We start from the raw sequence: 15,000 nt of genomic DNA on the forward strand, positions 1-15,000 counted from the left end.
TTATTGTAGGTTTACTTAACCTTATATCTTATTATTATAGGTTTACTTAACCTTATATCTTATTATTATAGGTTTACTTAACCTTATATCTTATTATTATAGGTTTACTTAACCTTATTATTATAGGTTTACTTAACCTTATTATTATAGGTTTACTTGAGATTATATCTTATTATTATAGGTTTACTTAACCTTATATCTTATTATTATAGGTTTACTTAACCTTATTATTATAGGTTTACTTAACCTTATTATTATAGGTTTACTTAACCTTATTATTATAGGTTTACTTGAGATTATATCTTATTATTATAGGTTTACTTAACCTTATATCTTATTATTATAAGTTTACTTGAGATTATATCTTATTATTATAGGTTTACTTGAGCTTATATCTTATTATTATAGGTTTACTTGAGCTTATATCTTATTATAGGCTTACCTGACCTATAATAATAAGATATAAGGTTTACTTAACCTTATATCTTATTATTATAAATTTACTTAACCTATAATAATAAGATATAAGGTTTACTTAACCTTATATCTTATTATTATAGGTTTACTTGAGCTTATATCTTATTATAGGCTTACCTGACCTATAATAATAAGATATAAGGTTTACTTAACCTTATATCTTATTATTATAAATTTACTTAACCTATAATAATAAGATATAAGGTTTACTTAACCTTAAATCTTATTATTATAGGTTTACTTGAGCTTATATCTTATTCTAATTTTGATTACAATCAATTGCATCAATTTTATTCTAGAAAAGTATCTAGAATTTTAGGGCTTACGCTTAAGGGGCTATTAAGGTGATGCCTAGCGCATGTAATATCTCTTGAAACCCCTTAAAAATAATCTAAAGAAACTGAAATTTAGGGATTAATTATTAATTGATGTGCGGTTACTACTGTTTCAATTTCATAAAAAACTGAAGTTATCTGAATTTTTATAAAAGGCGTCTATCTTTTCGCAAGCTTTGATTCAAACTAATTTTAGCTGAATACAGATCATATTTTTAATCTCGTATGAACAGTAGCTGTGTTCTTACATTGATAACAATCGGTAAATTAGTTTAAGATTGAACTCTGTACATACAAATATATGAATATATGGACATATTTAAATTTATATATGTACGTGTATTTATATGTATCTCTGCGTTTTTTTTTTTTTTTGTTGGTTGGTTGTTTTTTTTTTACGGCATATCAACCATTTTCAGGTTATTTCCTGCCGAATCTAGTGATTTTGAAGAAATTTTTTTTTAATAGAATATATTTGTTTTTTTAAGTAGATTTCTATTTAACCCATAGTTGGGGCCCTAACAGATACAACAATTCTGAGTCAGAGTGGACCTTAGGTGGTTGTGGGGAAGGGTCTGGGAAGTTCATTTCTGGTTTGGCTGAGAGCTAAGGTCCTTAAACTCCAAAACTAAAACACTACCGACATACCAAACACCCCCTCCCACCTTCCCCTTGTTCCCTTCCTCTTTTTCCACTCTTCTCGCACCCCTCCCCTGACATCATTCACTCTTTCATCCCATCATAACGAACATTTCTATAAAAGTCTTAGGAAGCTACAGACGGCCAAAAAAACTGCCGGGTAGCTGAAACAATAATGTAACTTAACAGAAAGATACGGTAATAAAAAATAAAACGCACATTTGCTCTACAACAGTATTGAGCACTTTCTTCAGGTTTTTATTACTTACCATTTCTACTATATATATATATATATATATATATATATATATATGTGTGTGTGTGTGTGTAGGTATATATATATGTGTGTCTATATACATAAACATATTATATTTTGCTCTTTTTCATTGAGCACTCTTAATAACATCGTTTTAATTCATGGATTTTATCTCCTGAATACTTTTAACTTGGTATATGTAAGTGAAATTGCCTCTGTTTGTGTGTGTCTGTGTGCGTGTACATTTCCATACCAAACTACTCCGTCAATTTTCAGTCTACAGACCCGAGATTTTGCATAAGGATATTGAGATTTAGGAAAAAATCGGCTTTAGCTAGAAATTTGGCTGTTAAGGGGTAAAGTTCAACGATTTGACCTTTGAAAATTATCAAACTACTCCGCCAATTTTGGGTCTAAACACTTAAATTTTTCGATGTAGGTTACTTGAACATGGGTCAAACATTTTAATTTGATTTCAGCCTGAAAAAATAAATGTTTAGGAGGTCAAAATTAGGGTCAAAGATAAAAAAAAAAATGATCTCTGCGGTCTACCAAATTACACAGCCAATTTTTGGTTTAAATATTTGCAATTTTACAGAAAGTGTCTTCAGACATACGGCAAGCTTTTTATTCAGTTTTTGGTAAAAACAAAAAAAAAAATGGCATCAAAGGGGTCAAAGTTCAAAAGATTTGACCTTTGCCGTCTCTAGCAAACTATTCAACCAATTATGGGTCTTAACATTTGAAATTTTACATGAAGTGTATTCAGACATGCAACAAGCTTTTACTCAGTTTTGGGGCGAAAATTTGGCTGCCAAGAGGTCAAAGTTGAGCGAGTTGACCTTTGCAGATTCTATCAAACTCCTCCGTCAATTTTGGATATAAACACTAGAAATTTTAGATATAGGTTACCTGAACATGAGTCAAACCTTTTAATATATATATATATATATATATATATATATATATATATATATATATATATATATATATATACAAAGTTATGAATAGTACATCGCATGAAAAGCCGGGCTGAACTGCTAGTATATATATATATATATATATATATATATATATATATATATATATATATATATATATATATATATATATATACACACACACTTAATTTTGCATGAGGAAAGTATAATCACTTTTTTTTTACACAGTGATCACCACTTATCAAGGCCCGGAAGCCACTCAGGGATAAGGGTTATTGCAAGTACATTACGTTAGTGTGGAGATTTGATGAAGTGTTTAATTAAGGGGGCGGTTCATTAGGAATTTGTTAACATTGGACTTGAAGACATCCAAGTTGTAGTTCGGAGGGAAGCAGTCACTTAAATTATAGTGCTCATGTGTATTCGACCAAAGTCGTGACGTTAGTTTTTATAAAGGCGTCACCACTTAGCAAGGCCCAGGGACTACTCGAGTATATGAGTAAATGAATGTAAGTTTGTAGTGTCCTAATCGTTAATGATATAATTTGGTGAGAACTTGATTATTTAAGGAGATGGTCCAACAAGAACTTGTGTACATTGGACTTGAAAGCTACCAAACTGTAGTCGGCCGGCAGGAAAGCCAGAGGAACGGTATTCCACAGGCAGGCAGTTCTTGGAAAGAAGCTTTGTTCGTGCAATCTACATTTAGATTTAAGACTTTAGAGTGGGGGAAATTTTTATAACTTTAAAAAATTTGTTAATATGATAGTGTTTGCGAGCATATTTTATATCATAAGTTCGTCATTTTTAATGAAAACAAAATTAACGATAATTAAGGAATTTTAGTTTGGGTCTGGCGAACATTCGCGCACAGTAGAGTATTTTTCTTTAAAATACCTTGTTACTGTTACAAACGACAAAAATTTAAATAATGTTTCGTATGAGTAAAAAATAAAACGCCTTCAGTGTATTGGTGAATTCAGCTTACCACAGCTCCCTCTGCATTCCCTACCCCACCTATTTATGTGTTAGGACGAAGGTAGGTCCAGATCTATGAGTGCGTGCGATGTCTCTTACACCTTTTTGGTGATTAAACAAGGCAAAACGGTTTTATTTAAAACAAATACTGCAGTTTCTTTACAAAACACTGCTTGTTGTCTTATACTGCGTGATTTTGATTAATCCTTAATATAAACGCATATATATATATATATATATATAATTTATAAAACTCATTATGTCTGCGTGTTTGTCCGTCTGTCCCAATTTTATTAAACTGCATCTCCTCTGATGTGCAAAGTCGCTGAGCCGCGCTAGGTGGTTTACAATTTTGTGGACCGTTCTTTTATGGGTCTTTAGCTGGTAAAAATAGCTGCTAAGGTGTGAAAATTGAAAACAATTGTAACTTGCCAGGCGTAAGTCGACTTAAAATGTTCTGATATGCACGTGCAAATATATATATATATATATATATATATATATATATATATATATAAGTTGGTTCTCTTTTAGTTATTCTTATTCACTTGACGATTGCTTAAATGGTAACGACTAAATTTATTGTACTAAATGTTTTGGTTTCAATTCTAATTGATGGAACTTGAAATATGAAATTGGTATATTTAGGCAGCATTTTTTCGTTCCAGCAAATAATATTAAATGCAACGGAGATTTTATGATAATGCTTTATGATTCTTCTTTTTTTTTAATTTTTCAATTTTCCGTGCAATCTATTTGTATCAAAATGATTTTGATACAAAAAAAAGAATATACTGAAAATCGAAAACTTAAAAAAAGAATCATAAAACAAAGTGTCTCCGTTGCATTTAATAATATTTGTTAATATATATATATATATATATATATATATATATATATATATATATATATATACAGCGGGGAATGGGCACCGGGCTTTGCCTAGTCGTAAAATACGTTTAAATATGATATTTTAATTTGTCCAGATTTTGTATATATTTTGTATATTTTATTATAGTGTGGTAATTTAAACAGTAAAAAAAATATATTTAGGTGCCAACGGCTAGAATCGAAGCCGAAAGTAAAACTGTAGCATTCAAAGTTGGTGACGTTACCACTGTACTAACGAGGCATAAGCATTTATTAGATATAAACTAAGATGAATGTTACAAAATGTATAACGTCTTTTTTTTTTCAATTTTGACCCATTTTTGTACCTTTTCAAAAACTATTTCACTCTCTAAAAATCGATAAACGAACGGTCCACAAAAAATCCAATCATTTGAGGCCCCTCGCGCCGCTCTTCGACTTTTAGAATTTTAAAATATCGGGAATAAACAGGACAGATACATAGCCTTTTATACATTTTCTTGCTTTCTCTCCACACACACACACACACACACACACACACACACACACACACACACACACACACACACACACACAGAGGCAATTTCACTTATATATACCAAGTTAAAAGTATTCAGGAGATAAAATCCATGAATTAAAACGAGGTTATTAAGAGTGCTCAATGAAAAAGAGCAAATATAATATTTTTATGTATATAGACATTTATATATATATATATAGTAGAAATGGTAACTAATAAAAGCCTGAAGAAAGTGCTCAATACTGTTGTAGAGCAAATATGCGGGTTTTTTTATTACCGTATCTTTCTGTTAAGTTACATTATTGTTTCAGCTACCCGGCCGGTTTTTTTTTTTTGACGTCTGTAGCTTCCTCAGACTTATAAAAAATGTTCCTTATGATGGGATGAAAGAGTGAATGATGGTAAAACTGGTAATTAGTAAAAAACCTGAAGGAAGTGCTCAATACTATTGTAGAGCAAATATATGTTTTTTTTTAATTTTTTATTTCTTATTTTATTTTTTTTAATTACCGTTTTATCTGTTTATCAGATAAAACGGTAATTAAAAATAAAACATACACACACACATAATCACTATTATACATTTAGTACAATACAATAAACAACGGAGAATTGGTTCCATTATAATAAATACGAAATCTGCATAAATTAAAATATCATATTTAAGCGTATCGGTCAACGCCGGAGTTTACAAAATGTGTAAAATTCAACATATTTGTATCAGTGGCGTGCTTTTTATACCCTGCGAATTTTTTAAATTTTATTTCATGGACAAATTCATATTTTATTATAGCAATAGTGCACGGAATGTGCTAGACATGAGCACGTGCCCATAGAAACCCATGATAAACCGACGCACACGCACTGTATGAAACAAAGATATGTTCGATATAGTTTTATAAATAGATACGTCTCTCTCTCTCTCTCTCTCTCATTATATATATATATATATATATATATATATATATAAATAATCAAATAACATTGTAAATAACACGGTAAGATGGGGCAAATATCGTAACCGGTCGCTGGAAAAACATAGTATTTCACATCGTAACCTGAAAAAAACCGTATCCTAGGGCCACCATATACCGGCGTTCTAATATATATATATATATATATATATATATATATATATATATATATATATATATATATATATATATATATATATATATAGAGAGAGAGAGAGAGAGAGAGAGAGAGAGAGACAGACAGACAGACAGACAGATAGACAGACAGACAAATGAACTTAGTAAAAGAAAAAGAGAGAGAGGGTGCGGAGAGAGATATTTGCGATATATTTTTTTATAAATAGATATGTCTCCCTTTCTCTCTCTCTATATATATATATCTATATATATATCTATATATATATATACACACCACGCCTGAAACATACCAGCACGAAGAAAAATAGACGCGCGTGCGCGCACACACACATTTATATATATTGGTGTTTATATATATGTTTAAATCTATTCTTGTGTAATCAAATTTATAGTTCCTCCTTCTTTTGAGGGGTGGAGCTTTCTTACATTTCGCCATCGCAAACAACGGCGCGGATGTTTATATATATATATATATATATATATATATATATATATACACACACACACACGTGTGTGCGAGTACTCGTGTGTGTATTTTTGTGCAACTGCTTAAGAACGAGTATAATCGTGTAAGTAGGAGTTAGAGAGAGAGAGAGAGAGAGAGAGAGAGAGAGAGAGAGAGAGAGAGAGAGAAGGGAGTAGTTGTGTGTGTGCTCGCACGCACGTATATGCGTGTGTTTAGGGAACGAGCGGCGTTGTTATTTTATTTTTTTTTTCAGGATGAAAAGATGAAGTTAATATTTTAGGACAACGAAATTGAAATAATATAAACAAGTAAAATTCGGCTCGCTTCTAAAACTAGCACAACGCCAAGTAGAATCTAATTACACTCCGGCTCGTGTTATGTCACGGGTGCGAAACGGGTGGAGTAGGGGTGGCTAAACAAAAAAAAAAAAAAAAGAGATGAGGAAGAAAATAAAGACGAAGGAAAAAAAAATGTGAGCCTCATGAAAACCAAAAATAAACAGCGGTAGTAAGAATTACAACAACAACAACATTAATAATAATAATAACAACAGTACATCTGCAAAGGTTATTGAAAGAGGTAGAGTGTAGTGGAAAACATGGGGAGACTTGTTGTCACTCAGATTCCAGAGAAATCCAACCAGTTTTTCTCAAAGAGAAATCTATGATGTTGATCGGTGAGTAAATGATAATAATAATAATAAACTTCTCCAAAAAAAAAAAAAAAAAAACAAAAAAAAAACGATAATCTAATACACAAACTAGTCAAAGAGATTTGGAAGGGCACGAGGAGCACTGAAACTATTGTTATTGAAAAAAGCCAAATGCTCACATCAGATTAAAAACCAATGGCAAACAGCTGTTGTGAGAAAATACTGTAACTTGCTAACATTATCGAAACGAGCGTAAGAATACTTTAAATCTAGCAAGGCGTACTGTCACTCAGCCTCCAAAGAACACCATTTGATGTTGCTGGAGAGCGATCACTGTTCATGACTTATGGTATAACTTCAAATAATAATAATAATAATAATAATAATAATAATAATAATAATAATAATAATAATAATACCTGAAAATACTGCGACCTTGTAGAGACTTATTGTCTCTCAAATCCAGTGTAGACAATCCTTGCTTCCAGCGAGAAATCAATAGTATGCGACTGTTGCGATAATGCAAAGTAATTTGCAAGGTTTATCGAAAGAGGTGGAGACTTGTTGTCACCCACACTTCAGGTAACACCACTGGTTATAACTAGTGAGTAATGTCTGATGATGACCTGTGTGGGAACTCCTAGTGAATAATAATAATAACAATAATAATAATAATAACAATAATAATAAATTCTCTAAACCCACCCATTACCACATATTGCCCTCTCCCAAAAAAGTGAGACCGAATAGCCAAGTAGATTCAAGGAAGAAGGAAAGACCGAGGAGTGAGCACTGACCAGACCCCCGTTAGCGCGAAGAGAACTGGGACCTTGTGGGGGAGGGGTATTGCCACTCAAATTCCCGTGAAGACCAATGGCCACCACGAAGCAGCTGTTGCGATAATGCAAATTCATTTGCACATGTTATTGAAAGAGGGGGAGACTACTGGGAATCTGGGGAAATTTGTTGTCACTCAGCTTCCAGGAACACCACTGACTGTTTTCAATGAGATTTTTGATGACCTGTGTGAAAGCTTCTTGTGAGCCATTAATAATAATCTAATGTATAAAATGCTACATGTCTGTCTGTTTGTTTGCTTCCATATTTTCAAACTCCATCTCAACCGAAACTAAAAGTCGCAGAGCGGCGCTAGGGATCTCAAATGGTTGTTTTTTTTACGAGCCGTTTTTTATAGGTATTTAGCCGGTTAAAATAGGTCAAAAAGGGTCAAAATTAAAAAAAAAAAAAAACGTTATATATTTTGTACATTCATTTTCGATTATTTTTTAATCAGGTCGTATTCGTGACGCGTTGGTACAGTGGTAACGTCATCAGCTTTGAATGCTAGTTTTGCTGTCCGTTTCAATTCTAGCTGATGACACCGAAATACTTTTTTCTACTTTGGAAATCACGGCTCTATAATAATATATACGAAATCCGGACAAATTAAAATATCGTATTTAAGCGCATTTTATGACCAGGCAAAGTCGCCCCTCTCGGTAATAATAATAATAATAATAATAATAATAACAACAACAATTATAACAACAACAATTATAACAACAATCAGGGGGGGGGAGAAACTTTAATATGAAAGATTGGAATCAGGGGAAAGACTGAGAAGAAGATAGAACGGATAACAATAATAAAAGTGGTTGAAATATTACGGGAAATTTGGAATGCAAATATACATACACACGAAGTACAAATGCTAACTGAATACCTAGAAACTACAAAAACAACTCAAAACGAACACTACATGGAATCAAGATAACTGAAACCATATAACTCTACGCCTCCCCCTCCACCCCCCAACAAAAAAAAATGTTAAAGTTAGCATCAACTTGAACGACACGAAATAATCGTGGAGTGTCAACGAGGATAGAAAGGCCGAGGAGAGAAAGCACTAACCACAACTCGACTGAATAAGTGCGAAGATGACTGGCACCTTGTGGAGACTTTTTGATACCCAAATTTCAGTGAAGGCCAATGGATGGTGCAGTGTTATACGGCTATTGCGATAAAGCAAATTAATTTGCAAAGGTAGAGAGTACTCGAAATTTATGGACACTGCTACTTATTTGTTATATGCTCTGTAATTGCATTGAACTTCATAAATTAACGATTAATATATAAAAAAAGTGAAATATATTTGAAAAAAAAACATTTACACATATATATATACATATAATTATATATACATATATATACACACATATATATACACATATATATACACACATATATATATACATAAATATATACACACACATATACATATACACACATATACATATATATACACACACATATACATATATATACACACACATATACATATATATATACACACACACATATACATATATATATACACACACACATATACATATATATATATACACACACACATATATACATATATATATACACACACACATATATACATATATATATACACACATATACATATATATATACACACACACATACATATATATATACACACACACATATATACATATATATATACACACACATATACATATATATATACACACACATATACATATATATATACACACACATATACATATATATATACACACACACATATATACATATATATATACACACACACATATATACATATATATATATACACACACACATATATACATATATATATACCCGTTCACATACACATTGCACGATAAAGCTAGAACCCAGAATTAGATAGTGTCTGAGGAGTCGGCTAATTTCAGTTAATGTTTGTAGATGTGATATCTACCGCCTGCATACCAGCAGTAACTATCTTAGTTGTATAGGATGCATTGCTTGTCACATCGTAGAATGTAGAACTGGATAAAGATATAAGAATGTAAAAATCGAGGGATAGCCAATAGATTGCGCCGCGATCCATATGGTTAGGTCGTCAGTATTGCACACTTCATGCGTGCGACGACCTGGGTTCGCGCCTCTGTCGGAGCACGTCAATGATGAGATGAAGTACATCGAAACCCACTTTGGGTCTGGCGTTGTCCGTTGTCGATGCAATTGCTCGATTCTATCTAATTCTGGGTTCTAAAAGTGTATGTGACAGGTATTTATACATCTATCTATAATCTCCTCTTAATGGCTAATTATATATATATATATATATATATATATATATATATATATATATATTTCTTGAACTAGTGAAGCGTGTCGCGTGCAAATATATATATAGGATTTCCCCTCCCCCTATTTTACTTACGTGTTAGAAACGTGGCTAAAATAAATGTACAATGTTTTTAAAACTGATTTACAATATGGTATAGAATTTACAGATTAAACAAAAAAACAATAAATAAAAAACTACCTGAAGGCGACTGTTGAAAAACTCAGTCGAAATTACTTACAAAGAAGAAAAAATGGACCAAGCCGACTATGGAACACTCTTATACAGATTCAACCGAGTAAAAAGAAAGACAATAAGAAAAATTGAAAAACTACAAAGAAAGCTTATTAGGCAAGAACACTCCGTGCTATTTAACATATATATATATATATATGTTAAATAGCACGGAGTGTTCTTGCCTAATAAGCTTTCTTTGTAGTTTTTCAATTTTTCTTATTGTCTTTCTTTTTACTCGGTTGAATGTGTGTATATATATATATATATATATATATATATATATATATATATATATATATATATGTTAAATAGCACGGAGTGTTCTTGCCTAATAAGCTTTCTTTGTAGTTTTTCAATTTTTCTTATTGTCTTTCTTTTTACTCGGTTGAATCTGTATAAGAGTGTTCCATAGTCGGCTTGGTCCATTTTTTCTTCTTTGTAAGTAATTTCGACTGAGTTTTTCAACAGTCGCCTTCAGGTAGTTTTTTATTTATTGTTTTTTTGTTTAATATGTAAATTCTATACCATATTGTAAATCAGTTTTAAAAACATTGTACATTTATTTTATATATATATATATATATGTATATATATGCCGAAATGACAACAGTAAGCCTGGCCGGTACCATATGGCTATGTAAGTACCGTGCGATCCGCAAAAATGTCTAGTTTAGTATCTGCAGGTGCACTAATTTACTGGGAGAAGTGTATTCTCACTCTTCGTAAAGACTTGAATCTAGCAGAAGGAACACTAAGTTAACAACTGAAATTTACTATCTGTTGAGTCTGGTTGCAGCCATTACGCCGACTGAGATTACCAGTTGTACCAAAAAGTGTGGTTGATTCAGAACAAATTCTTTCCCGCCATAAATAAATCGTCCGTGTAAATTTTCGAACTACTAAAATAATATGAGCAAACAATCATATTAAGTAACCCTGAAGCTTAAGCCCTAAAATTGATACAGCTTTTAAAATATAATTGAGGAAACTGATTTTATTAAAAATTGCAATAAGAATTCTAGACAGAAAGTTTAGTAAAAATCTTGATTTTTATATTTGTAAATAGGCTTTAAACCCTGGTTTATATATATATATATATATATATATATATATATATATATATATATATATATATATATATATATATATTATGACAACAGGACCATGGCCAGTACCCTCAAAATGCATCGCTTGATTATTAAGAATAATAGGAACATACCCAGGGTGATGTAGAGGATAGTGTCAAGTGTGAAATACCTTCTGGAGCTGTAGAATGACACAATCATTTTTCCAACTATCCCAGTAATAGGATTTATACTTTTTTTTAATAGTCTTTGAGGCATACAAGATGTTGGCTCCGGGTATTACCAGAGATCTACACGCCGCTGTGCGTACGGCAAAGTTTGTTTCAGAAAAAGAAACTTATTACAAATGTTATCAATTGCTGAAAAATCAAATTAAGGTACCTATCCAGGACCGTGACCCAAGTGTTAGATAAGAAGGGATGTCACCTTCTCATGTAAGAAGGCAGACTAGATAAGTGAAAATGATATTAGGAAAAGGCAAGAATCGAACCCTGTAGGCAAGGGTTAAAAGATAATGGATAATTGAAATCTAGGAATTCAGTCGATTGTAAATTCTTTTAGAAAAAGCTAAATATTATTTATGTCGGAAAAAAGCGATTGTCCATTCTTTTAGAATAACTGGATGTATGTCAGTTAAAAGAATGGACAATGCGAGTTTATAAATTAAAAATAGGTTAGATATTGAACAATTAAAATGAGAAATTCTTTGTTGCCAAAAGTGTGTTTGGATGGACATGTGTAGAAAACATGATATAGTCACGTTGGCCGACAGTAGACTTCTGACGTCATAAACAAAGTAATTTTTCAATATATTGAACCTGAGGGTTCGAAGTTAGGAAGTTGATGAGAGAGAGAGAGAGAGAGAGAGAGAGAGAAAGAGAGAGTGAACATCAGAGAAGATCACACACAGTGGTAGAGTCAGTTTGAGATTGGGAGCCCCTTACAGGCGAAGGGTAGAAGAGAGACCATGTAGTTGTACAGGTGTGAATTCCTGACATCACCAACTGGCCGGTTGATGGATAAAGAAATCATCTATATTTTGTAGCTGTTGTCTTTCGTGTCGTGTTTCCACCAACGTGAAAAGGTAAATGCGTTTCATCATCAGCTTTAATGAACTTTGTATAACCCCCTTACAAGTAATGCGCATTCTTCATCCTCAGTAATGTATCTCCCCTCTATATGTGTAAAAAAGGAAGCATCCCAGTCTCCCTCATTATCATCATCATCTGTTCTGCCTTCCCGTTATACATGCCCCGTTAACGTGTCTCCAATATGAACCCCCGACTCGCTACACAACACAAGTACGAATGGTCATCAAGATGGCTACGTAAGCAGCTAAAGAAGCCGACACGAAGAATGCCAGAGACGATAAAGTCCAAACTCTAAAATCTAAAAAATTTAAAGACAATAGTTACTGTTAGTGTAATTATATAAAAACATGTTCCTTGAATAAAACTTTTTCAAGAAAAGTTTTACGACGAAAACATAAACAACTGTGAAATAAAACATTTTTTTCTTATTTCCAAAAAGTTAGTTATTCCTCAAGAAAAATATATAATTTGTTTATTTTATCTAAAAAGAGTTTCAAATAAATAATCTTTTCTTACTTACGGCAAGTAAACTGGCGAATTAATATTCTTTTTCGACAGAAACGTGAAAGTGATTTTAATTTCAAAAAAATATATAATTCGATGATAGTTAAAGTCTTTCACAACCTTTTTGCCTTTTTGGTTTTCCCTAATTTTTTTTTTTTTCATATTTTTTACTTCAAATATCTTTCGGTTGAAATTTGTTTCCATTAAATCTTTAGGGTGTCCTTTATTACTTCACACAGCATGCTGTAATTCATTTTCGATGTTTAAGAACGTTTTTCTTGCAATGACATTCAGAACTTCAATGAAATTTATTGTCCGCTGACAGCTGATTGCTAATTGGCATAACCCATCTGCTTATCGTAACCTGCCAGAAGATGCCGGCGTGACGTTGGATCAGGTTGTAGGTAAGTAGCAAAATTAGTATCCAAGATGCCAACAGGGCATGCAGATCCACAATACATGATTCAGTTAATTCACGCATTTTGGCTGAGAGAAGATATACAATCGTTTCTGATAAAACTAAGAATTACTTTGAATACAGTATAGAATTGCTTTTAAAATATCAATTATTAGAGAAACAAATTAAATATATATTTAGTGAATATATACTGTTGCTTTTTTTGTGGTGAGGATAACGTGTTTTGATTAAAAAAAATACTAAATATAAAACAAAGTTTTCTGTGTGACATGCGAGTATTTTTATTGCAAAAATACCGTTATTTACGACATTATCCTCGTATTGGTGTTTTAGAATTGGCAAGAGGCGTTGAGCAGGAAAAATCCTTGAATAAACTAAATTAAAAAATCCTTGAATAAACTATATTATAAATATATAATATACATATACATATCTATAAAAGTGAAAGTGTCTGTCTGTGTGTCTGAGTACATTTCCCTACGCAATAACTGTCAGTCTACAGACTCGAAATTTAATATACAGGGAACAGAGATTTGGGTAAATCTTCGTAATTCGTTTTTGGCAAGAAATTTGGCTGTTAAGGAGTCAAAGTTCAACGATTTGACCTTAGAGAACTCTACCATCTCCTCTGCCAATTTTGGGTATACACACTTGAAATTTTAGATATAGGTTCATTGGACAGGGACCTAAATTAATAACTTGATTTCAGCCCCCAACAATAAAAGTTAAGGGGTCATAATAGGGGTCAATTTTTTTTTAATTTGACCTCTGCGGTCAAATTACTCAGACAATTTCTGGTCTAAACATTTGAAATTTTACATAAAGGGTATTCAGAGATAGGGCAAGCTTTTTAATCGGTTTGGGTCGAAAATTTGAGCTACGAATATATAAATGTATGTATGTATGTTTTCATGTCTGCCTAAAACTTTGGACAGAGTCGACGGATTTTAATAAGCTCAGTATCGTTTTATGCACGACCTTTCGGACTACAAATACCGAAAAATTGGCTAAAAACATTAATTTCTTTTCCTTCAACTGCGCACCTTTCTTCAGGGACGGGTCAATTTTTTTTCGTCGTTATTGTCGAAAATCATCCCTCTTTTCGATTGTCTAGCCTTTATTTAAAAACGTACCTCACCCGGTTTGGCGGTGGTCGTAACAGCAAAGACGTCACGTTTTTTCCCATTCTTTTCCTCTTTCGTGGTACGGGTTTGAGCCTGCCTTTCTTACTACCACTTTTTTTTTTCTCAACATAC

The sequence above is a fragment of the Euprymna scolopes genome, chromosome 3 (assembly GCF_053919585.1).
Source record: "Euprymna scolopes isolate OS-2025 chromosome 3, ASM5391958v1, whole genome shotgun sequence".
Lineage (NCBI taxonomy): Eukaryota > Metazoa > Mollusca > Cephalopoda > Sepiida > Sepiolidae > Euprymna > Euprymna scolopes.